The sequence below is a fragment of the Urtica dioica genome, chromosome 6 (assembly GCF_054948205.1).
Source record: "Urtica dioica subsp. dioica isolate 48M chromosome 6, U.dioica_male_clone48M_v1_H2, whole genome shotgun sequence".
NCBI classification, from domain to species: Eukaryota; Viridiplantae; Streptophyta; class Magnoliopsida; order Rosales; family Urticaceae; genus Urtica; species Urtica dioica.
Genome location: NC_142761.1, coordinates 15,594,492 through 15,609,577, shown reverse-complemented (window position 1 = coordinate 15,609,577; position 15,086 = coordinate 15,594,492). Strand labels below are relative to the sequence as shown.

Genomic DNA, 15,086 nt, shown 5'->3' with positions numbered 1-15,086 from the left:
CTTGAGAATATGCCAGCTTAGGTCCCGGCGATTCCCATAAAACAATACATGACCTGCTCGGGATCCCTTAATGATATCCTCACGACACATGTCTTATTGGCGCCAGACAGAGGGTGTACAATCCCCTGCCTAATCCCCATGTGGTACCAGCACGAAGCATAATAGGTACCTGCTAACATGGGGTATATGTCGGATGCGGTACCATTCCATGTTTTCTCTTTAATTAACTTAACATGAGAGACTGCTTAATTCGGGTTCAATCCCGATCTTAACGTATATTCTTTTCTTTTATTAACTTGTGACTTATAAGATCTTGGGATGCGACTCCCAAAGATCCTATCATAATATCATCGCTTTTGAATACGAGTCTTAACTAGAGTCTCTCATAACCCAGTTTACTAGGACTAGATCTCTTGGAAGGAAAACTAACTACACACATAACAAAGGCTTCGGGTTCCTAGATCCTCTAGCCATTTTTGTTAGCCGGACTAATTCCGTTTCTCAATTCGTTAGTGGCTTAAAGCCCTTAATCTTGATAGTGAATTATCTTTTGGCTTATCTTACTCTTGCTTACTAGAAAGCATATAAAGAATGTACGTACAATATATGTGTATATATATAAAGATATATATAATATTTCTTGATATTGTAGGTGCCTAAAATCCACTTACCCGGATATGATTCTTTCGAATCCTGAGATCTTCTCTTCCAGATAAAAGGGTTCTTCTTAACTTCACATACAACCCAGTCCTCGTAAGCTCCTTCCTGCTCGCTGCTAATCCTTATAGCAATCTGGACTTATCTATGGAAGAGAAAGATCGAACATCGAGCGTACGTAGTATCTCGTCCATTGATCTACTAACGTACACACTTCTACTAAAAGAAAGCTCATACACAACGTATTCAAAACGTTCACCTTGTCACGCTACTCAGAGCGTCACAAACACGAAAAACAGAGAATACACGGAGGCAAACCAGAGATACATAAAAGAATGGACGCCTAAAAACAAGGCCTTCACATCGCTTTTCTAATATAAGCCAAGAAATGTCCCACACTATTCGACCACCTATTCTCTTGACTAGGCAAAGCCAACTGCTTCGAATAAGTTCCCGAGGGTCGAAACTAAAAGAAAAGAACGTATAAAGAAACTCTTGCTAACAATCTATAGCATACGTAAGTTATATGAAAATAACTCAAAACGATACTTTTCAAATGTATTTTAGAAGATATTTTTTGACTTGTCTCTTTATTGACAAGTTATAAGTATTTGAGAACGTAAATAAAACATTTCTCGTTGATATTCTTTTTCCACATTAAAAGAGTCGAGCTTATAGTCAAACTCGGTTTTAAAACGTAAATTAAATGAGGATACTAAATAATTTGATTGAATCATCAACGAGTTTAATAACGATACATATTAATTTATTTTTCTTAATAACTTATATTAAACGAGCTTGATTATAAAACATACATATTGATATTATATCGCAACTCTCATAATCTAGACCGACCCAACAAAAAATAATTATAGGTTCGCACTAGCACGAGTCGAGACTCGGGACAAACCCCGACTCGCCCTAGCCACTCGGAGATGTCTCACATCACTGAGACGACAACCTCGCTGTCCGGCTCCGTCTCGTCATCGCTCGCACAGCACCTCCGCTAAATTTCGGACAGCCTCCTCGCCATCCCGAGCCGCTGCCCCGAGTCCTGTTCAGCCTACCTAAAAGCGAGCCTCACTCGACTACACACTCGCAACAAAGACGAAGCTTAATGACCATGTTAACTAATCTAAAAAAAACATCACTACTCATACAAACAAGACATTCAAACAGCCTTTCACAACTCATAATCCAATACCCAGACTCAAAATAATAAACCAACAGTCTCGGCCAAAACCAGCAGAATTCCAAACTAAAATCGGGCTTGACTCAAGCAAATATTCAGATATCGAATCCAAACCAAGAGATAACCCGGAAACAACACTAATCCACGCCATAATTACACAAAAACAATCAGAGAGAAAAGCCCCAAATTCCAAAATTCAAACCCTAGAATCCGGATTCCAAAATTGGGGGAACCAAAAATCTAACCTTAATTCCATGAAATCTCTTCTCTCCGGTGCTCTTTCCTTCTGTTTCCGGCGATTTCTCTCTGTCCGGCGTCCTCGGCGTGCTTGCGGCGACGCTCGTTCCTTCTCAGTCCGCGCGCGCGTCCAGTGGTGAATCTCGGTCTCGGTGGCTGTCGGCCGAGCTTCCTCTTCGCGAGCTCACCCTCGTCGCTCACTCCCTCGCTCTCTTCCTCTCTTGCACTCCCTCGATCTCTTTCCCTCTCTCTCTCGGCTCTTTCTCTCTCCCGCTCAGTTTTCTTCTTCTTCTTCTTTTCTCTTCTTTTCCTTTCTTTTTTTTCCTGGTTGCCGATTCTTTTTTTCTTCACTCGGCCAAGTGATGCAAATCACTTTGAAGAAGATTCTAGTCATTGATGACGTGGCAAGCAATCCTTATCCTATTAATTACTTTCCCACCTCTATTCCTTGTTTTCTTTCAAATGAGTCCCTTAAAAATTGTTACAACCACGTCATTTCATACAATTATTTAATTAAATCCATAACCGAACGGATTATAATTATATGATTCGAACCGAGAATTTTCTCGTTCATTCTCGATTAATTAAAATATATTTAAGGTTTCTCGGAATTAATTCTCGTTCTTGAGAATTTATTTCTTAAATTAATTTTCAGAATGTCTCATCGGAAATAATTTATTAATCGAGTTAAACTCGACAATTCCTTTATTTATTCAGAGATTTCCATAACCTTAACATACTTTAAATTAATTCGATAAATCCGTTGAAATATAATTCACTCGAGAATTTAGTTGTAACAACGTAAACTCGTTAGTTATTTCCATATCTCCAAATACGGGTGACGCAGAAACTTGTCCTTACACTTATTTATTAATAAAAAGTTGAAACGTTCATTCATTCTTCCTTGTCTGAAGCTTTATGATAAAACCTTAGTCTTTAGTCCATAAACAAAACTAACAATCTATGAAGAGACAAATGTAGATTTGCATGAACAAACTCTTCATGGTTTGCTTAAAATAATATATTCTCAATCTAAGGATCAAAGAACTATTGATCCCAGTACGATTGTTAGGAGAATCTATGATGTCTGGTTATGAGACATTGAGAGTTGGAAACTCTATAGTTCTTTTAGGTATCTTCCGAAGGTACTGAATTGATCAGTGCACTTCTAGAGACAAGATAAAAACAAATCATTTAACCTCTTATGTCTTGAAGTCACTACGTATGTATTGCATCGTGCTTACCTCAATCCTGAAATGATACATGCCATTTCATAGCTTACGTATTCTCATTTGAGAAAGTCGGAGTTCAGATTGACTATGTGATTCTTAACAAGACCTATTGGTGAAGTACTAAGTTATGAAGATGTCATGAGTAACTTTGTGAAGATCTCATAGATATGGAATTCATTTATAAGATTGCCAAAATGCAATGTATATCACCTCATGCTTTGTTCCTTGGAATGTGAAGAAATGAACTAGCCAGTGTCCAAATTGAGTCATGACTCTTTTGGATGAAACAATGTGACTTGTTAGCTCCTCGTCAATACATTGTTTTTAACTTATTCACAAGCGACAAAGGAGTTGACGAAATAACAGCTAGAAGGGTAAAATGATAATTTTGTAAATCCCGACTAGCTGATGATATTCATGAAGGGTAAACATAGATAATATTCAGTGGATCCACTCATCACAATTTAGTTGAATTCTTAAGTAGAAAATAAATTCATTTGAACCGAGAGATTCTCAGTGTCCACTCATCACAATTTAGTTGAATTCTTAAGGGTGTTTGTGAACTTTTGAGTCCAAGCACTACTACAAATGTTAGATTCTACAACGGATATTCCACAACGGAACGTTGTCCCGTTGTAGAATCATGATGTTTCCACAACGGGACAAGAGTCCCATTGTAGAATCTTGATGTTTCCACAACGGGACTATTGACCTGTTGTGGAATTCAAAAAAAATTTAAGGTTTAAACAACGGGATGGTGACCCGTTGTTGAATATCGCCGCGGCCAAGGCATAAACTCGCCGCGGCCAAACTCTTCCACAACGGTACAGTGTACCGTTGTGGGAGAACTGTAAAACCAAACATTTCGCCGCGGCGAGCTTAAGCCTTGGCCGCGGCGAAATGTTTCCACGTATATATTTGGCCGCGGCGAAATGTCGTAGACTGGAATTTAAAAACTTCCCTCTCTATTTTTTTTCAAAAATTTCAGAAATATTTCATTCTCTTCTTCTTCTAGTTCTTCTCTCTCTCTCTCTCTCTCTCTCTCTCTCTCTCTCTCTCCCCCCGACCTAAACCCACTATCTCTATCTCTCTCTCCAACCCACGCCCACTCGCCGCCCCTCCTTCTTCCTCCGCCGCCGTCGCCGCTCTCACTCTCTCTTCTTCTTCTTTGCCCTTCTCTCTTCTTCCTCCGCCCTTCTCTTCTTCTCACCTTCTTTTCTTCCCCGCCCTTCTTCTTCCCCGCCACCCTCTCCATCTTCTCTGCCCTTCTTCTTCTTCCCCGCCCTTTTTTTTCTTCTCCGCCCCTTTCTTCTCGGCCGCCCTCCATTTTCTTCTCCACCCCTTTCTTCTTCCCCACCCTCCTTCTTCTTCTCCGCCTCTCCTTCTTCCAAACCCACTCTTCACAAACCCACCAAACATTCTGACCCACCCCCACACAAACCCACAAACCTTGCCTCCGACCACAACCCACATCTCTGACAACTTCATTGACTCATCACGCCCCATGCTCATCATCTTCACTCCGGGTAAGTATTTTTTTTTTATTTAATTTGTATTTTTATGTTGAAATTAGGTTATAATTGTTTATTTGTGTCTACTTTATATAGAAATTGAATATTGAATTTGATATTTATGTAGAAAATGAGTGGAATTGAATTTTGGTTTGAGTTTATGCTGAATTTGAATTAGAATATTTGATTACCTTGAGTTTGAGTTGGAATTGAGTTAGAATATTAGATTGAATTTCGGTTTGAGTTTGTGCTGGAATTATTTTGAATTGAAATTGAATTTCGGTTTATGTTTGTGACGGAATTAGTTTGAATTGAAATTGAATTTCGGTTTGAGTTTGTATTGGAATTTGTTTGAATGGAGATTATGTTTATTTTAGTTTTTCATAGATTATGTCTACTACCTCCACTAGTACCGTTAGCGGTAAACGGAGATCCACCAATATCGATGGTCTCGGGAGAAGAAGAAGTATTCTTATGCCCAAGGTTAATAAGTGTAAAAAACTATTGGTAGGAATATAAACATAGTATTTGATGAAAAAAAATCAACCAATGAATAAGGAGGGTGATGAGTTGTCGAGTTATTTTGGCGTGTTAGCTAGAGAACACGTTCCGATTACGATGCTTGATAGGAGACTAAAAGAGCATAAACAACTAAAAGAAGAGATTTGGAATGAAAGGATTTGGATTTGATGCCGTATAATTTAAATGATCATTGGATGCTTGTTGTCTTCGCTCTTTGGAAAGATCAAGGGATGTTCTTCGACCCTTGAAAATTAAAATCCCATCCGATTTAAGGAAATTGATAAAAAGGTAAATTAATTACATGTTATTTGAAGTATTTCATTTACATGAATATTTGTTTTCTAATGTTTTTTTGTTGTAAGTTTTAAGGATTTTTTTTCGAATTTCAAGCTTGACAACCTAGGAGCCCGGAGTAACGTTAATCAAACTTTACGTACAATTGAAGAAGTCATATAAACCGGATAACTTAGAAAATGTTCGAGAAGAGTGGGTATTTTACGTACAAACTTTTATAGAATGTGAATGTTAGTTTGATTTGGGATGATATAGATATTTGTTTTGGATGTTTTTGGATATATATTTGGTTTTGGATGTAATGAATATGTTTTGGATGTTATGGATATATGGTTTTGGATATATAATTTCATTTTAGGCTTTTTAAATTAGAAAATCGTAAAAATAACTCTCAGGAACAATTTCGCCGCGGCGAAACTTTACACAACAGTACAATTGTACTGTTGTGGAAAGATTCGCCGCAGCGAACTATACACGTTGCCGCGGCGAAATATTTAAATCTGTTAAATTTTTTCACAACAGGACTCGTCCCGTTGTGGAATCATTACTTTTCCACAACGGGACGAGTACCGTTGTGAAAACATTCCACAACGGAGGATTCCACAACAGTACAGAACCGTTGTGGAAGCTTTCCACAACGGTTCTGTACCGTTGTGGAATCCCCAGTTTGTAGTAGTGAAGTATTTTAGCTCAAGCATTGTTCATTTGGATCCATGAGGTCACTGTGACAAATCATATCGTGTAGGAATAGTTAAACTAGAAGCTAAGTCAAAACAAGAACGAGACAAGTTTTACGAACATTGTCAAAAGGGTAATTTTGTCTTTTTGGACATAAGATGAAATGAATATCAATAAATTTTTTTACAATGTCATATGATGACATATTAATACTCGGCCATGATAAATTTATCGGGCCTTGTGGATTAATTTCATTTCATAGAATTTTACTTGAAAATTCTCAATGGGCCTTTCTTAAGTTGTCATGAACAAATGAAGAAACATCTAGAAGCTCCTTCTAGATGCTCTTGGCCGCCCAACACCCAAAGGAAAAGAGAGATTATTTTGTGCATTAATGTATGAAGATACTTGCTAAAAGAAATAGATGAAACAAATTTCCTCTATGAGGAAAGAGGGAATTCGGCCAAACAAGGAGAGAACAAAAGAGGAAACAAATCCAAGTCTTCTAAAAGGACCCCTTGGCTGTGTGACTAATGTGGGATAAAGGGAAATATTTTCTCATGAATATGTGATATTCTATAGAAGAGTAAACTACCTTATTGAAGGTAAAACCTCTCCTATAAATAGAGCTCTCATTCCTCTCATTTTATTCATTCCAAAGTTTTGGAGATTGAGAGATTCTCTCTCTAGACTTGGCCGCCCACTCCTCTCTCTCTCTATCTCTAAGTTCTTTTCGTTTTTGTTTTGGCACCTAGGTCCACATTTGACCTAGTGTTTTAGATCTTTGACTTTGACTTGTTCTTGAGTTGACGTGTTTAAAAGTGCCCACACACTAATTCCTTTCTTTCTCGAGGGATTCTAGTGATAGAAACTTTCGTGGTTGCTTGAGTTCCCGAGGAAAGAAGAGAGACGTGCTGCGAGGGGAGACGAACGTTTCAACCTTCCTAAGGCTTCTCTGTTGTCGCACGAAAATGAACAACTATTGAAAACCTCGGGCGGTTCGATCCAAGGCCGGACCAAGTGATCGCACCCGGGCCAAGATTGTGAACTCAAAAGTCTTGAGCTAGGTTCCTTTCCGATCAACCCGCCTCTCAGGAGAGGTAGGGGGTGAGGAGGGTGAGTGACCGTGCCTTGGGTGTCGGCTGCCTACGTACCCGTGCGTGGGATCAGGTCAGAACGTAGTTCAGGCGTGTGTAGCGCAGTATGAGGCGTAGAGCCTTGGGGGAGAGGCGTGCTCAACGAAGGAGACGGGGCGCGGAGCCTCGGCGACGTCTCAGAACTTCGGAGATCGCGTACGCGTCTAGCGTGTTAGACGCGCAAGGGGACTCTAGTTGAGAACCCTAAGGGCGTGCTTGAGCAGCGAGGGGCGTTCGGTTAGAGGGAGCGACGTCCGGGAAGTCCACGTGAGTGCTTCGGAACCTCTGAGAACGAGAGAGACTTGCGAGAATGCTTCAGGCCAGATATGGCATCAAAAGAAGCAGAGGAGAGTAAGAAATCGAGCGTGTCGATATGAGATGAAGAGATGGATTTCCCCTCAGTGGGAGGGGGTTTATATAGGTGTTTGAGGACCCCAAGGAGGTCATTTGGCGTCCATGTGGGACTAGGAACGCACCCCTCTTCAAGTGGAGGCGCACAAGAAGCAGCGGCGCGCGGCTCTCGACCCGCGGCACGCGGGCTGCGCCGCTCAGCGCGCGGCGCAACCTTGCCCGGGCGCGGCGCGCGGTGCAGCCAGCGTGGCGCGCTCCGGGCTGTCCTTTTGTGGGGTTTTCACGACCGTCGTTCTTTCGGTCCTGTTGGGCTGTTGTGAGCTTGGTATTTCGGGTTTATGACACAAATGTTTGTTCGACGGACAGGACTCGAGTAGATGCTCGACTCGAGGAGCGAAGCTTGACTCAAGGAGACCGACTCGAGGAGCGAAGCTCGACTCAAGGAGACCGACTCGAGGCTCGACTCAAGGAGCGAAGCTCGACTCGAGGAAACCGACTCAAGGCTCGACTCGAGGAACCGACTCAAGTCTCAACTCGAGGGGCTAGGCTCGACTCAAGGAGTCAAGAGTTTGGACTAGGGTTTGGAGGCTTGCCGCTCTTCAGGACTTCCGGCTTGACCATCCGCCCTTTGAGCGACGTGCCTTCTCGGTGTCTCGGGTTTTCCGAAAACGACCGACAACATTAGCCCCCCATGTTCATCGCTAGGGAGGTTCCCAGCGATGAACTTCTTGTCCTTTTAGTTGGGTGTTTGTGGAAAATATTTTCCAAGTCCCGTCACCCAAGGAAAATTTTCCTTCTCTTTTTTTTTTCTTTTTTTTTTGGCGCAACCGCGCGGCGCGCGGTTTGTGCAGCGCGGCCCGTGCGGCGCGCCCCGTGCGCGGGGCTGGTTCGTCGCGCGCGGGGGAATCCAACTTTTTTCGGGTTTTTCCTCCGATTTTCCCGTTGTGGGAGTAGGATTTCGACTCCTACTCCCCTAGAAATCTATAAATAGACCCCCCCTCTCTCTTATTGTTCCACTTTATTTTTCTTTCTGTCTCTGCACTTTTTTCTCTTCTACCGCTTGCGTTATGGATGTTCCTTCCCTTTTCTCGACTGAGGGTCCCGAGATTGATTTCTCTCTCTTGTTTCAGGACTCTGAACATGCAGAGGATGATCTCTTCGCGGGATTGGGGAAAGTTCCTTTGCACGTGGAAGAGAACCCGAGTGGCGTGGAGCAGTGGCTTGAAGAAGGCGAGCCGGGCGCGACCGCGCCCGTTCCTCAGCCTCAAGAGGAGTGCGCGCCGACTGGGCACACCACAGGCGGGGGAGTTGATCATCCCGCGTCCGGGGGTCCTGCTCCTCGCCTTGTGATCAACTTGGTTGGTGAGGGGGCTCGCGACAAGACCTGCCCTGACGTGCCGACGTCTGTCTTGGATTCTTGCGGCACGCCGGGGGATTTTGCGGGCGCGGACGCGGTGACTCCGCTAGAGTCGGTCCTCGACGAGATTGACTGCGTGGACGATTTTGGTCCCGAGTCTGAAGATCCCGGAGGTGAGTCAGAGGCATGTCCGGGGGCTGAAGGCCTCGCGCCGGAGCGCTCCGAAGGGCCGTCGGCGACTGCCGCGGCCGCGCCAGATGGTGGAAGTCCATCCGTGGAGCCAGGGGTGCTCAACCCGAGACCCCTGACGCGGAGGCGATAGTGTCGGCGAGGTCACTTGCTAGGACGGAGTGGTATCCCGAGGAAGGCCTTGCTGCTCCCGAGGGCTTCGATTGTTCGGGGGTCGATGCTTCGAGCTCGCTCACCTACCGAACATCCATCGGTCTCAGGGAGGCATTCACCATTCCATCGTCCGTGGGGCTTCTCCGTCCCTTACAGGGTGACCGTCCTTTCCGTCCTCGACGTGGGTTTGCCGCAGTTTCAGTTGCGAGTCTCAACTGCGGGTTGCGGTTGCCGTTTCAACCCATCGTTCAGCAGCTCCTCGTCCGTCTGGGGGTGCATGCGTGTCTTATGAGTCCGGCGTTCTACCGCATCGTGGCGATGTGTTACATGGAGTGGCATTGCCAGACTGAGTAGGTGATGACTGTGAGCGACTTTCGTAATCTTATCGCGGTCTTCCCTGCGCCCGGGCAACCCAGTTTCTTCATGGCTTGCGATCGTCGGAACACTAAGCTGATCATGGACTCAGAGAAGTATAACCGACGACCACGGGTGTGGGTCTCGGCGGAGGCTTTTGGTGACGCGCCGCTCTGGTTCGGTCCCTTGACTGAGTTTTCTGCTGACGCGGGGGCCGATGATCTCGACTTCGTGAAGGAGATCCGGGGAATGTCGGAGGCTCGGAAGGCCGTCGAACGATTTCGTTCCCCTGAGCTGATGGCTTCCACCGGGTGGTTCCCGATTTTTCCTCCTAGCCGTGGTGACAGTCGGCGGGCCGAGACTTCTCCTAGTGCCGCATCATCTCTCTCGAGCGGCGGTCTTCCAGGTATTTCGACGTTCCCCTCTTTTTGTTTTTGCTCTTAGTCTAGGATTTTGACTTTGTTGCTTTGTAGTCTCTTCGGCTAGGGCGAGGGCTCGAGCGCGCCTAGCGAAGGCTTCTCGGGACCCGAAGTCGTTGGCGATGGTCCGTTCTCGGATTGCCGCGCGGAGCGGTCGGGAGAAACCTGATACCGGTCATCAGACGGAGAGCGGCCCTCGCGCTTCTTTGAAGCGACCCTCCTCTTCGGCTCTACCAGACACGTCTTCCGACTCGAAGCGCGTGAACATATTATTTAAAATTTTAAAACTACATTTAGTTTTTACTCGGTACCAACCTCGAATGGAGCTTGTGTTGGAATTGATCTAGGGTTAAGAAAATATTTAACGCTTCGAGCAAGCGGCGGAATTTAAAAATTTTCTTTAAAACAAGTAAAACGTTCGTCTCCCCACTCAGCTCGTCTTTCTTCTTTCCTCGGGAACTCGAGCAACCACGAAAGTTTCTATCACAAGAATCACTCGAGAAAGAAAGGAATTAGTGTGTGGGCACTTTTAAACACGACGACTCAAGAACAAGTCTAAGAGTCGAAGAGCTAAAACAATTGGTCAAATGTGGACCTAGGTGCCAAAACAAAAACGAAAAGAACTTAGAGAGAGAGAGAGGAGTTGGCGGCCACAAGGTCTAGAGAGAGAGACTCTCAATCTCTAACTTATGTGGGATGAGAAAACAATGAGAATGAGGCCTCTATTTATAGGGGAGGGATTACCTTCATGAAGGTAGTTTCCTCTTCTATAGAATATCACATATTCATGAGCAAAATTTTGCTCCTTCCTTCCTCATTCACACAGCCAAGACAATCCAAGCAAGTCCTTGAATTTGTTTCCTCTTTTATTTTGCTCTCTCCTTGCCTTAGTTGGCCGCCCAAAAACTTTCCTCCTAGAGGAAATTTGTTTCCTCTTATTCTTTTGGCAAGTATCTTCATACATCAATGCACAAAATTAATCTCTCTTTCCTTTGGGTTGGCCATCCAAGAAATCTAGAAGGGGCTTCTAGATTTTTCTTCATTTGTTCATGACAACATAAGAAAAGCCCATTAAGAATTTTCAAGTAAAATTCCATAAAATGAAATTAATCCACAAGGCCCAAATTATTCAACTTGGCCGAGTGGTTTAAGTCATCATATGACAATGTCAAAAATTTATTGACATTCATTTCATTCTATGTCCAAAAAGACAAAATTACCATTTAGAAAATTTTTGTAAAACTTGTCTCGTTCTTGTTTTGACTTAGCTTCTAGTTTAACTATTCCTACTCGATATGATTTGTGATATTGACCGCATGGATCCAAATGAACAACGCTTGAGCTAAAATGCTTGGACTCAAAAGTTCACAAATGTTTTCCAAGTTTAGCTTAATGTAAACTGATTCCACTAAAGAGTTGACATAGAGAATCTCTCGGTTCAAATGAATTTATTTTCTACTCAAGAATTCAACTAAATTGTGATGAGTGGATCCACTGAATATTATCTATGTTTACCCTTCATGAATATCATCAGCTAGTCGGGATTTACAAAATTATAAATTTACCCTTGTAGTTGTTATTTCCTCAACTCCTTTGTCGCTTTTGAATAAGTCAGAAACAATGTATTGACAAGGAGTTAACAAGTCACATTGTTTCATCCGAAAGAGTCTTGACTCAATTTGGACACCGGCCAGTTCATTTATTCACATTCAAAGGAACAAAGCATGAGGTGATATACATTGCATTTCAGCAATCTTATACATGAATTCCATATCTATGAGATCTTCACAAAGTTACTCATGACATCTTCATAACTTAGTACTTCACCAATTGGCCCTGTTCGGAATCACATAGTGAATCCGAACTCTGACTTGCTTAAATGAGAATACGTAAGCTATGAAATGGCATGTCTCATTTTAGGATTGAGGTAAGCATGATGCAATTCTTGCGTAGTGACCTCGAGACATAAGAGGTTAAACGGTTTGTTCTTATCTTGTCTCTAGAAGTGCACTGGTCAAGTCAGTACCTTCGGAAGATGCCTAGAAGAACTATAGAGTCTCCGACTCTCAATGTCCCATAACTAGACATCATAGATTCTCCTAACAATCGTACTGAGATCAATAGTCCTTTGATCCTTAGATTGCGAATATATTGTTTTAAGCAAATCATGAAGAGTTTGTTCATGCAAATATAAATTTGCCTCTTCATATTTTGTTAGGTTTGTTTATGGACTAAAGACTTAGGTTTTATCATAAAGCTTCAAACAAGGAAGAATGAATGAACGTTTCAACTTTTATTAATAAATAAGCAATTACAAGCAAGAGTCTTCTTGAGACTTTATTACATCAAATGTACATAAGTAAAGACTACAACTCTTCTTGTGGGCACCATTGACAACAAACTCCCACTTGACTCAAAGAAGATGTGTGTAGTCCTTCATGCCTAATCCCTCCCGATGCTGGTCGAAGACCTTGTTCGCTAGGGCGCCTTGCTGAATGGATCTGCCAGTTTGTCCACCGTTGAGATCTTCTTCACCTCCACGTCTCCGTGCTGCACGATCTCTCGAATCAAATGGTATTTCCTCTCAATATGTTTAGAGCGCTTATGGCTTCGAAGTTCCTTTGAGTTACGAAAGCCCCACTATTATCGCAGTAAAGGGTCATGGGATCGTTAAAGTTTGGAACGACTTCCAAGTACTTGAGGAATTTTCTAAGCCATACATTCTCCTTGGATGCTTCACAAGCAGCCACATATTCTACTTCCATTGTGGAGTCAGCAATGCAAGATTGCTTAATACTCTTCCACATAACAGCTCCACCATTAAGGATGAACACAGATCCCGAAGTGGATTTCCTGGAATCCTTATTCGCTTGAAAATCGGAGTCGGTATATCACGTCATAGTCAGGCCAGTACCTGAATATGTAAGCATCAAGTTCGTAGTTATTCGAAGATACTTAAGAACATGCTTAACAACAATCCAGTGCTCGGGTCCAGGGTTGGATTGAAAACGGCTAACTACGTCAACTACGAAGCAGATATCAGGTCTAGTGTAAAGCATAGCATACATAGACTTCCTACGGCTGAGGCGTAAGGAATTTTTTTTCATGTCCTCAATCTCTTGTGCAGTCTTGGGATACTGGTCCTTAGAGAGTGAGTCTCCATGCCTGAAGGGTGATTGGCCCTTCTTGGAGTCTTGAATCGAGAAGCGATCCATCAACTTGTCAATATAAGATGCTTGAGAGAGCGAAAGAGTCCGGTTCTTCCTATCTCGAAAGATTTGGATCCCCTGAATGTACGTGGCTTCTCCTAGACCCTTCATATCGAATTGCTTTGCCAGCCAGACCTTAACCTCAGATAACTTACCCACATCATTACCTATGAGTAATATACCATCGACATATAGTACTACACTACCAGAAATATGGGATACAACTACAGTTTTTGTTTTTAACTCCAGTTTAGCCTTTTAATGGAGTCTTTGACTAAAGACTACGGTCACCTTTTTTTAGGTCTATATTAGACTTCAGTCGAATATAAAGCTGTAGATAATGGTCTATTTTTCTCTACAGCTAATATAAAAAAGTAGTGGTAATACTCAAAAAATGAAAAATGATCAAAATTTCACCATTTTTAAATGGAGGGAAATTTCCCTCAAAATTTTGGCACATTTATACTACAGTCAAAGATAAAGAAGGAGTTGTAATACTTAAAATATAAAAAATTAACAAAATTTTACTATTTAAGTGTGGGAGGGAAATTTCCCACTCACAAATTAGATTAAGTATTGGAAATTTTCATATTCCCACCAATATGAAAATAAAGTAAAAACCACTAAGTATTAGAAATACTCTAATATTCACACATATACTTCAAAAAGTTCTATCTCCCTCAAATATTACTCGGAGACAGACTTCAAAAAACAGTTCGAGGCCTCTCTCTCGCCGTCGCTTAGCTCTTCCTCGACCACCGCCGATCCACGACGACTTTCACCACGGCTTCTACCTTCTTCACCTTCGACCTCGATGCTTCTTTTTCATCTTCGTTATCCGTGCGCGACCTCTCCACCACCGCCGACCAAGACCTTCAACCTCGATTTTCTAGGTTAGCCTCTCTCCTTCTCTATTTGTATCTCCAGGCCTCGAGTATTCCTCTTCATTCTTTTTCTCGAATTTATCGCTACAAATTTCTGTGGTTCGTTCATGAATAAGAGTAGGAGTTTCTATTTGAAAATTTCTTCTTTCTTTTAGTTCGATTTAGGTTTAGAAATTAGGGGTTTTTGATTTCTCTTGCTTGTTCTGTGATTTTCCGTGGTATATGGATTGGATTGGGCTCGGTTTTTTGTTGTTCTTGATCTGAAATTCTTTGAGTTAGGGTTCCTGAATTTTAATTGATTTTTTGGCCGAAAATTTGTAAAGAAATTGGGTTTTTTCTATGTTGTTTAGCTTGAACCTGTTAATTGATTTTTGGGTCTTGGTTTTGAGAGTTGAATTGGTGTTTTTGCTTGGTCAATTTCAGATTTTATGTGAATTGGGATTTGATTTAGTCTCTTACATTTGACGTGTGCAAGGAATAGGTCGGCTGAAAAATAGAGGGTTCTCGCCGGAGAAGATTCAAGGTCGCTGGACATCATTCAAGGTAAAGGACATCATTCAAGGTCTAGGGATTTGAATTTCAAATTGATTTGGGGCTTTTTGAGGTATTAGGATTCTAGAGTGTTGATCTATGTGCGATGATGATTCTCGTACTTTGGCTGATTGTTTGGATATTGGATTCGCTGTGGTTTTTCTCTCGCTTCTGACCTCT

General features: G+C 42.4%; 1 long non-coding RNA gene across 1 annotated transcript; it reads right to left on the bottom strand.

The window, feature by feature from the left end:
* Window positions 1-1,345: 1,345 nt before the first annotated feature.
* Window positions 1,346-2,435, bottom strand: LOC149393435 (uncharacterized). Its single transcript, XR_016299840.1, has 2 exons — window positions 2,095-2,435; window positions 1,346-1,745 (listed from the first exon to the last, which is right to left on the bottom strand). It is a non-coding gene; the product is annotated as an uncharacterized LOC149393435 (long non-coding RNA).
* Window positions 2,436-15,086: the final 12,651 nt, after the last annotated feature.